The following is an 11887-nucleotide window of genomic DNA, read 5'->3' as shown; positions in this document are numbered from 1 at the left end:
ACACCAACTTGTACAACCCAATTTTTCAAAAGAAAATTTTCATTTTTAAATAGTCAAAACACTTTTCCATAAACCATGAAATCTCAATACAATTGTTTTAAAATTCCTATCCATAACAATATTATTTCCAAACATCAAAGTATCCCATAAAAAAAGCCTGAGAGAGTGCACATCGCGTCATCAAGCCTTGCCCATGACCGTGGGCTCATATGTACCTGAAACAAATCCAAAAACTGTAAGCTAATGCTTAGTGAGTCCTCCAGAGCATACCCCACACACAATCCACATAACACATATCATATTAGCTATAAAAGCTACATATATCACATAAGCCATGCATACCAACATATTACATGCATTTAAGGCCCTTCAAGGCCATAACATCAAAACTAGGCTTCTTACAAGGTTTTAGTGCATGGAAAGGGGCTAAGCTATATAAAGTGAGCAACTTTGTGCCATTGGGGACCTAGAGAGATCCAGATCTGGTACTACCATTTTGCACCAAAAATGGTCATTTACTTCCAAGAAAAGGGATCTAATCAACTAGAGATCAAGGTGATGCCTTTATACCTCAAGATGATGGCCAATACAGAGTAGATGTCGGATCTACTGCTTCTCTCCTTGTTCCTTCCTCTTCAAGCTCTAGAGTCCTTGTAACATCCCAAAAATACAGGCTAAAAATTTCGTTTTTGATTAGGTTATTACATAAAACCAAAGTGTGAATAATCAAGATATAATATTATGAAACCATATCATAGTATAATCCCAAGGATCTCGTGTGATGAAAACATAGTGTGATGCGCTGCAACCAAGCCGGCTCCTTTCCTTTGAAACAAGGTACCTGTTGGGTCAAAATATGGTTTATACTTACTTTTCTGGGCAATTGTATTTTTCTATAATATTTATGAGTTTATGGTCATGTTTACGGCTGAGTTTACGGCCGTAAACTCATTTACGGCCAATTTGTTTCCGGCCCATATTCCCAATATAAATAGAGGTGTTAGGGTGAGGAGTAGAGATTGATTAACCCTAGAGAGTTTACGGCCAAAGAGAAATAGGAGCTTTTATGTGTGTGAATCTCTTGTATCCGGATCATAATTCATATCAATACATACAAGATTCATATTAATTCTTTTTCTCCTTCTCTTCTACTTGATCTGACATCATCCGTTTGATTGGGATTCCGCACCATCAAACGGATCTGACTGATACACGGGCAAATTAGGGACTTACAATTGGTATTAGAGCCTGGTTGTATCAGTCAAAAGGATTTATTGTTTCATCCAAAAATCGAAGATTCTGTGTTCTCAGTCCAAGCTTACGGCCGTAAACATTGAGTTCACGGCCGCAAACCAGTCAAATTCATCAACCGTGAATCGTAGTTCTTGGGCCGTAAACCCTATTTTGGGGCATTATTTGATCTTATTTTCGAAATATTTTTGCGTTTTTGGATAGATCTCGCAAAAATAAAGGGGGTTTGTTCTTCGTGTTTTTCATAAAAAAAGGTTTTTGATCGATTTTTGGAGCTTCAAAGTCGAAAAATCGCTATTTTCACGTAATCGTTGAAGGGTTTTCGGCTAGAGCTTACTGCCGGAAATAGTTAACGGCCGGCGGCGGAGTTCGTGTTAGCGGCTAGGGTTTCCAAGCTTGCGGCTCGGTTGGGAGTATACGGGTCGGTCTAGCTCAGCAGCCTCGTCCTCGCATCGCGTCCTCGTCCTTGCTGCAGCACCTTCGCTTCGCATACACTAAAAAACAGGATTTGAGGGTGACGGGGTTCGAACACGGGACCACTAGTTCACAAGGCAGCGGACTTAACCAACTCAGCAAGGCAATCTCTTGTGATCTAACTTCGAATTTTTGAACTTAACCCATCCCCGTCGATTCCAACTTTCATTTTTTAACACTTTTAACCCCCAAAACTCAATTCCTTTTAATTTTAAATTCTTTTTTCATCCAAAATTAAAAATAATAATAATAAATAAATATAAATTAAATTAAAATTAATAAATAAAATTATATTTTAATTTTTGACTTTTATTTTTAACTTTTGACTTTAAATTTTGACTTTGACTTCCAAGTTTGACCTTTGACTTTAAACTTTGATTTTTTTTAAATTTTCAAATTTAGCTTTACGGTTTGACTTTTAAGTTTGACTTTTCATGTTTGACTTTTGAGTTTTACTTTTTAAAATTGACTTTTAAGGTTGATTTTTGAGGTTTATAATCAAAGGGCATTTTTAAATTTAAGTTTGACTTTTAAGTTCTAGTCGTGCTTTTAATAGTTTTTCTTTTTTAAATTTACGAGGGAGTTGAAACATGAAAGAGAGTCGTCAAGATATGTTAAGATAAAATTTCAGCTTTTTCGATTTTATCCTTGGAGAAACCCTTGAAACTCAGCTACAGCGATTCACTACACTCACTACTAAGATGAATATAGCCGGGATCTTCTTGACTAAGTCCGAGATAAACAAAAAGCTGCTAAATTCACTTCCGAAATCGTGGGATATGAACGTGGCCATCATCAAGAAGACAAAAGATCTCAATCGTCTTAGTATTGCTGAAGTAATTGAAGAGCTTGACGCTTTCAAGAGTTCTATAAACCTTCCGGTCAATGAAGTGTCATGTTCTCATTCATGTGAAGCTTCATGTTCTCAATCATGTGAAGATACGATTAAATTTCTTCGGGATCAAATTGATTTATTTAAAAGAGAAGTTGAGGACCTGAGATATGAAGGATATCAACTCAGGAAAGGACAGAAACCCCTGAAGGCTGAGTTGGAAGCAAAAACCAAGGACTTTAGGAAACTTCAGGAAGACTATAGTAACAAATGTGAAAACTATGATTATGTAGTCAAACAAAATGCTGAGCTAGTGGCTGAAGTTGAATCTTTGAAAGGAAAGTTTGAAACCGCCAAACTTGATGTTAGAAAATATGATTTCTCAAGTGAGGTGGTTGCAAATATGAAAGACCAAAGCATGCAGTTTAAAAGGAATCAAAACAAGGGTCTAGGGTATGATAGTGTACCTCCTCCTTATAATCATAACTACACATCCATCCCCATGACAAAGAAAGAAATTGACAGGGAGGCACATCTTCAATATGGAAAACGAGTTGGATTTGTGTCAGGTGGAGTTATTAATGTTGAAAATACTGATGTTTCTGTTACATGTGCAGGTAAAGTAGCAGAGGATGAGAACAAGGAGAGTTCTTCTGAACAAACAAACAACCCCTTGAACTCTAAATCTGTTGCTTCTAATCAACCTGCCGTTGGTAAATACAGGCTTCCAATTCCAGCGCAACAGAGTGCCTGTCGCAAGTGTGCATGTGGGAACAACAAGAAACGAGGCAAGGATACGCCACCAGGGGCAGGAAGAAATAACTTCACAATGAAGAAAAAGACTTGTTTTCATTGTGGAACACCTTGACACATTGCCAGAAATTGTCCTAATCGCGCATACGTTCCCTACTATGCACAAGGGTGGCAGAATGTGCCAAGAGGGTGATACTCCAAAAGAAACCCCTCAAGGTCACGTTCAGACAATGCTGATTGGAACGCGCAGAAGTCCAAGAATAAATCTTCCAAGGCCAAGAATCAAAATCCCAAGAACAAGAAGGGAATGTTGGCCCAGAAGTCTTGTCCAAGAGATGCTCCAGCAAAACCAAGATCGGCTAGGTCAAAGTCATCTCGGCAATCGGCTTCAAGTTCCAAAGCAAGTGTCGAGGCACCCATCGGATCGAACAAGAAATGGGTTAAACCCGAATATAGATGGGTACCAAAGGCTCAATCTCCTAAATCTCCTAATGCTTCTTACATTTCTACATCTTCTGTTTGTGATAAGCAGGATATGTCATGGGAGAGAGTATCGTGGATTGATGACAAAGGTCGAACCAGTTTTAAAATGGACTGGGTTCCAAAGACCAACTGATCCCGCTCTGTGTCGGAGCATCCATGGAGGCATATCATCATACTTCGGTTTGTTGGTAGTGGCTGTTCCTGGCATATGATAGGGGACATCTCTCAACTGTACAACATTCAGACATTTGTTTGAGAGTATGTGTCCTTTGCGGGAAGAGAAGAAAGGAAAGTGATCACTCACGGGGTTAGTGCTTAATGACATGAAGAATTTTTGGATCTGTTCTGAGACTACGCGTGCTGTTCTCAGACCTTCTGGATGCAAATTCAATCGGTGACTTACGGTTTGCGTTTTCTTCTCTATACTCCTGAATTTTTCTTAAGCTGATTCGCTTTAAAGACTAATTTTTGTTTTAGGACAGTTTAAATTTGCGCATTTATTTTCGTTTCTCTCCTATGCACAAATTTAGGGGGAGAAATAAAAACAAAACAAAAATTTAAAAATTTAAAAAAAAAATCCAAAAACATTACAAAATCAGAAAATCAAAAAAAAATATGTGGTGTAAATGAAATGTGCTTGAGGGAGATGTTTTGGGAAATGAAATTAGCAAGTGATAACAGGCAATCTGAGTCTGCGTAACGTACCCAAAGTTGAAGGGTCTATGCTCTGGTTTGATGCGTCGGTAGGCACGAAAATTTTTAAATGGACTTGACTAGGGAGAGTTGAACTTAGGAAATTTATAGACTTTACGAATCTTGACCTAGTTAGATCCATTCAGCCTGACAATATGACGCTCGGATAGGTTGAGCAGGGAGATATATATGGGAATCTACTCGTCACATTAATTGAACCCGTACTTGGAACCATGGTTTAACTTTTCCTCGATGTGCGGATTATGTCCTTAATTCCGGTTGGATGGGGCGACTGGTAAATTCCGATAAATTAGGTCTGTAGAATATCATTTTCTTTCTTTCCGTCTGTTAGTCATATGTGACATCCCCAAAATCTCGGTCAGAAAAGACCAATTTTCATTTATGCTTTTAAATAATTTCAGAGTAAATCCTTTTGATTTGAAAGAGTTGCGGAATTTGTTCCCAAAAACAAAACATGATAAAACAATGTTTACCAAAGCATTTCATAAAAGAAATGTATTTTCATTATATAATCAAAACTCTGGGTGTCATGTTCCGATACAGACCAATAAGCATAAACGATAACATTACAAGTCATTCAACAAATATATACATATACAGACTTGTAAACAAAACAACTTGATGGTTCATCCATCTTATGCCCTCGCGCCACTTCCTGTAATACAATAAAACTGAGTGGGTCAGGCTTGGGAGCCTGGTGAGCATATAGGGTTTTCAACCCACAATAAATAATCATATTTAATTTTCACCAACCAACAATAACCCAATTACCCATTCCCATTATTCTCACTTTAGGTCCCTAAGACAACTAACATAAAGGACCTAGTCTAAGAATATTTCATCGGCGCGACAACACATTCTTTGGGGGTTCCTCAGCAATATAAGTCAAATAAGGCAACCATGAGGGGGATGGAGTACAACGAATGAACACCCAGGTTCATTAACACCTACATGTGGCGAACCTGCTAATGTTTCCACAAGACTGTCTAGAAAAGTCCGTGGTCGTCATCTAAACTCCGCTTGATGACTAAATCAAACAACAACGAGGCCTCTCATCTGATTATTACACACCAACTATCTACCCATGTTCTACCCAACATATTAGTAGATAAAATATACATTTTTATACATGGATAAAAACCTGTATAGCATGCTTTGATCAATACATATTCCAACATAACAGATGAGGCACACACACATAACACGTATTTCATAGAAAACAAATCAGATCCATGAGATAGAAGAGAGTGAATATACAATCACACATATAACACAAAATATACACACAACACGTATTTCGTATAAAATGCTTCATAATTATGCGTTAGAAGAAAGTAACCACACACTCACACCTATAAACAACAATACACTTAATACACTCGAACCATACTTGTATTATTATCGTGTTTATGAAAGGTAGTATACACTCACTTGATCAGAAGATGATCGGACAGCACTACGGCTTACAGAAGTAGTAATGCTCAGCAGATCTGGAAGATCTCTACAAAAATCTAACTTCTCGCGGACAGAGCTTCGGCTCGGGAATCGCACTTCTCGGGATCTTCGGGATCTCGGGACTTGCTTCGGGGCTCGAGAATATTACCGGGGCTTCGGGGTACTTCTGGCATGCAAATCGAGGTAAAACGGGAGAGAGAAGAGAGAAAAATAGCAATTGAGTCGGCTGCCCTCGCTTCCTATTTATAGGAGGCTGGAGCCTCGGCGTACGCGGGGCGTACTGCTCCGAAATCGTCACTGCTTACGTATCCGAAGTGCTCGAGTGCGAGTGTCGACATTCCTCGGTGTACGCGGGGCATACACGAGTACGCGGGGCGTAACTCGGATCAGATCGGTGACTCCTTCGGATAATCATCCGAATTAAAGATTAAATTTAAATACAAATTATTTAATAAACTTTGGAAATTCATATCTTCTTCATACGAACTCCGTTTTCGACGTTCTTTATATCCACGCGCAGGTGAGACTACGCTCTACAACTTTCGTTTAGACTCCGTCGCCTAATTTTAACTTTATTTTTATTATTTATTTTTAATAGGCCGGGACAGAAAAACTTCGTTATAAATTCATAATTTCTTCGTTTGACGTCCGTTCTCGCCTAACTTTTTATCGCTTCGATACCAACAATGAGATCTTCAATTCTCGTTTAGATTGCTTTGGCTAAAAACCGCTCGATCTCAAATCGAGTATTTCAGGCTGCATACCGCTAAGCCGAAACTTTGATAAATCATAACTTCCTCATACGAAGTCAGATTTGGGCGTTCTATATATATTTGGAAACCTCATTTCAACTACTACAACATTAACCAAAGATATCAAGTTTATTTTACACTTAATTTCGACGTTTATTTTTATTCTTAATTAATCAAACCACATAATTAAGCAATTATGCACAAAACACATAATACTCAAATAATACAATCTTATTATTTCAAAACGGGTTACAAAGGTTAACCTAGACTATTACATTGCTAAAAATGGCAAGCCCGGAAACACAGGCGTTACAATTCTCTCCACCTTAGAATGATTCCGTCCCCGGAATCACACATCAACAAACAAATGCGGATAGCGACTCAACATGTCACTCTCCGTCTCCCAGGTGAGATTCGGCCCATTCGTGTGTTTCCATCGGACAAGCACTAACCCAACCATTTTGCGTCGCAACTTCTTAGTCTTTCGGTCAACAATTGCCTCTGGTTCTTCAATTAACCTCTTGTTTTCATCAATTCTCAATTCAGAAATTGGAATTATATCGGGAACTTCTCCCGTAAACTTCCTCAAATAACACACATGAAAAGTGTTGTGAATTCCATTTAGTTCTTCTGGTAGTTCAAGCTTGTAAGCTTGGTTCCCAATCCTCTGAAGAACTTTAAACGGTCCAATAAACCTTGGACTTAACTTTCCCCTTTTACCAAATCTTATAAGTCCCTTCCACGACGAGACTTTAAGCAAAACAGAATCTCCAACCTCAAAAGTCATCGGTCTTCGCTTTTTGTCAGCATAGCTCTTTTGACGATCCTGAGCTGCTAACATTCTTTCCTTAATTATTTTCAACTTTTCAGCAGTTTGATGAACCATCTCCGGTCCCATAAAATGCTTTTCCCCAGCCTCAAGCCAACAAGACGGTGTACGACACTTCTGTCCATACAAAGCTTGATAAGGTGCCATCTTTATGCTCGAGTGGAAACTATTATTGTAGGAAAATTCTACCAAAGGTAAATGCTCATCCCAGTTCCAGGAATTCCAAGGTACATGCTCTTAGCATATCTTCAAGTGTTTGTATCGTTCTTTCACTCTGACCATCAGTCTGCGGATGGTAAGCTGTACTTAAACACAACTTGGTACCCAATTCCTCTTGTATACGTTTCCAAAACCTCGAGGTGAAACGACTATCACGATCCGATACAATCGTTAACGGAACACCGTGAAGCCTCATAATTTCCTTCACGTAAGAATTCGCAAGCTTTTCCATAGACCATTTCTCCTTGGCTGCTATGAAATGCGCACTCTTAGTGAATCGATCGACGACCACCCAAATTATGTCGTGACCATTCTTTGTTCTGGGTAGTTTAGTGACAAAATCCATAGCAATGTCTTCCCACTTACCCATATGCACAGGCAATGGTTCTAAACTCCCGTACGGTTTCTGATGTTGTGTCTTTACTCTCGCACAAGTCACACACTCAGCCACATATTTTGCAACATCAAGCTTCATCGTCGGCCACCAGTAGTAGGGTTTCAGGTCCCTATACATTTTAGTGCTACCCGGATGAATCGAGTACATGGTCTTGTGAGCTTCTTCCATCAGAAGATCTCTGACTCCTCCTGTCTTAGGTATCCAAATCCGATCTTGGAACACCTTCAGTCCATGACTGTTTACACCGAACACCAACGTTTTGCCCAAACGTTCCACCTTTCGGTCATTCTTTTCAGCAGCTTCGCTTTGAGCATTCTTTATACTTTCCACAATGGTCGAGACAACTTCAATTCTCAACGCTCTTGGCCTTTTCCTTTCAAGATTGACTTTCCGACTGAGAGCATCAGCAACAACATTAGCTTTACCGGGGTGGTAAAGTATCTCACAGTCGTAGTCCTTGAGTAACTCTAGCCAGCGTCGTTGCCTCATATTCAATTCTTTCTGATTAAAGAGATATTGGAGACTCTTATGATTAGTGAAAAGTTTGCACTTCGTGCCATAGAGGTAATGCCTCCATATTTTCAGAGCGAAAACTACCGCTGCCAACTACAAATCATGAGTCGGGTAATTCTTTTCATGCTCCTTCAACTGTCGAGATGCATATGCTATCACCTTTTCTCTTTGGGTCAAAACACAACCCAATCCAACCCCAGACGCATCGCTATAAACAACGAAGTCTTCAACTCTATCGGGTAAAGAAAGTATCGGTGCCTAGCATAGCTTCTTCTTTAGCTTCTCGAATGCTTCTTTATGCCAAATTCTGAAGAAAAGCCCAACTGCTCAAGATGAAGTCATTCATTGAAGACTCATCAAGTTCATCTTGAAGTCGTGAAGAATTTGAAGATTAATGCTGAAGCCAAGTTCCCAATGAAGATTATCAAGAAGAGCCAGCTACTTTTTAGGGGGAGCTTGTTGGGTCAATTAAGAAAAAAAAGCCATAAACAAAGGGGAGATTGTTGGGTCAAAATATGGTTTATACTTTACTTTTCTGGGCAATTGTATTTTTCTGTAATATTTATGACTTTATGGTCATGTTTACGGCTGAGTTTACGGCCGTAAACACCTTACGGACGTAAACTCATTTACGACCCATTTGTTTCCGGCCCATATTCCCAGTATAAATAGAGGTGTTAGGGTGAGGAGTAGAGATTTATGAACCCTAGAGAGTTTACGGCCAGAGAGAAACAGGAGATTTTATGTGTGTGTGAATCTCTTGTATCCGGATCATAATTCATATCAATACATACAAGATTCATATTAATTCTTCTTCTCCTTCTCTTCTACTTGATCTGACATCATCTGTTTGATTGGGATTTCGCATCATCAAACGGATCTGACTGATACACGGGAAAATTAGGGACTTACAGTACCTGAAACCAAAACTATAAACCGTAAGCACGAAGCTTAGTGAGTTCCCAAAATACCACACATACATATTAGCCATTCGAGGCTATAGCTCTGTAAGACCTTCCGGTCAATGTCTCTCAGTGGGACCCTCCGGTCCTACAACTCTGGTAGACCTTCCGGCCCTACCATGGCTTGCCTTTCGGCCTCAACTTTGATCGCCTTCCTGCCATAACTCTGATTTCCTTCCATCCATATCTCTATCGACCTTCCGGTCCCAAATCATACAACATATACATAACACATAGATAAGAGCATATATCACGTAAACAAAATGCATAATATCACATAGACAAAATGCATAATATCACATAACTCGTGTAAACACATAAGACCTTCCGGTCACACATAATTACCACTCTAGGTAAGGTATAGTGGGAAGACTCACCTGACACTGCTGAAGTCCCGCAGACTCAATCCCCCATTATTGAGGTCCTACAGACTCAACCCCAGCTGCTGGATGACAGATTCCCAATCTGTCAATGATGTGTGTGAAACAAACTAGTTTTAATCCTACTAACTTAGACACAAAATAAACACACGAAAGGCAGTGTACCTATCGATTAGTAATATAGTTCAAGCAAGTAGGGTATCGAACACAGGGAACGGTAAACAATTAAAATAAATGCTAATATTATCTAAATAAAACAAATAACAAAAAGGGGATTTTCTCTAGTTTTACAAGACTAGAAACTTAAATAGAATAACCAACACACAAATTAATTAACTAGCAACTAAAACAATTAATTACCAACTAAATTCAATAGTAAAGAGGACTTCTGTTTAGGTACGACTCATTTGTTCCCATGGATGATTTTAATGTATCGGATTAATTCTTCATTGGCTACCGATTAAGATAATTAGGTTCACGTTCGCTATTCCTAATTCTTAGAAAACAAATTAACTCAAGCAATGGCCAGTTGTCTAAATTAACGGGTTTCCTAGATTATTGATTTGGGTTAAGTAAGACTTGTAATGGTTAATTAAATTAACCCTTCAATTAACCTATTGCTGATGTTCATCAAACAATCTCACACATTAACTTACCTATCTTCTAGTTAATTCTAGTTTCACATTCGTTATTCCTAGACATACAACTATGTGGTCACAATAAATCATATGAAATTAATAACTAAGAGATGTTCATACAACTTAATTACTAATTTATTAACAGAAGAATAGTTATTGTCAACACATAAGGTTCTTTAACAAGCTTAACAAAACATAATTACCAATTAAAAATAATCCTACTCAAATAATCAATCCATGTTCACAAAATTGTCTACCCTAACAGAAGAATAAGTTTTTAGCTCATGATTGCAGTAAACATAAACTCAAAAACAAAATCAAAGTATGTAAACATGATTCAAATCAAAAAGTTACTAAGAATAAACCAAAATTGTCTTGATTCTCTTCACAATTGAATGTAGGGTTGATTCTTCAGTTCCTCACGACCTAGCAGCACTTCCAATCGTTTCTCAGCCTCCTAGGGTTTCTCTCCATCCTCTGATATCGATCTGAAAGTCCCTTTATATAGATTTTCACAAAACAGAGGCTATTCGGCGAGTCCAGTGACCTACTCGCCGAGTACATCACTTAAAACCCGTGTACGGCAAGTCAACGCGTCCAAAATCGCGAAAGTTCAATACAACTCGCCGAGTAATCGACCCTACTCTCCGAGTATGTTTCGAATTAGCATTTTCTCAAAACACGAAAGTCGTCCGAAATTGTTTCTACTTTTCAGAACATTTTGAATCTCGTCAATCGGAGTTACGGTTTATGAGATATGGCCAAAACACTGACGAGGGGTCAAGCTGTCCAGCAACGTCCTTCTTTCTTCAAAATCCAAGATCCAAGCTTCCAATCGCTAGTTCCGCTTCATTTTCCTTTCGAGCATGTAATTGTTGCTGAAAAATGAAATTATAAACTAATTAAACACCTTTTTTTCATTAAATGAGATAAAATCAACATAAAGTATTAAGATAATGCATGATTTTTATGACTTAATAAGCCTATATCAGTCAATCATCAAAACATCACCCAATTAATAATTGGGTCCCACTACCTAACCATAAGTACCTACTTTGGATAATTACTACATTACCCCAGGCTTAGCTATATTTAAGCCCAAGGCCCAATCCATAGGCCCAAAGTCAATTAGGAATCAAAGCCCAACACATGACCTAGTTTTCCAAATTGGGCCTAAGCCTATACATGGTTTTATTCTAAGGCCCATCCTCATATAATAATTAAGGCCCAAACTA

Source organism: Lactuca serriola, chromosome 2, assembly GCF_051521515.1.
Source record: "Lactuca serriola cultivar US96UC23 chromosome 2, Lser_US96UC23_V15, whole genome shotgun sequence".
NCBI lineage: Eukaryota > Viridiplantae > Streptophyta > Magnoliopsida > Asterales > Asteraceae > Lactuca > Lactuca serriola.
This window is presented reverse-complemented; position numbering follows the sequence as displayed.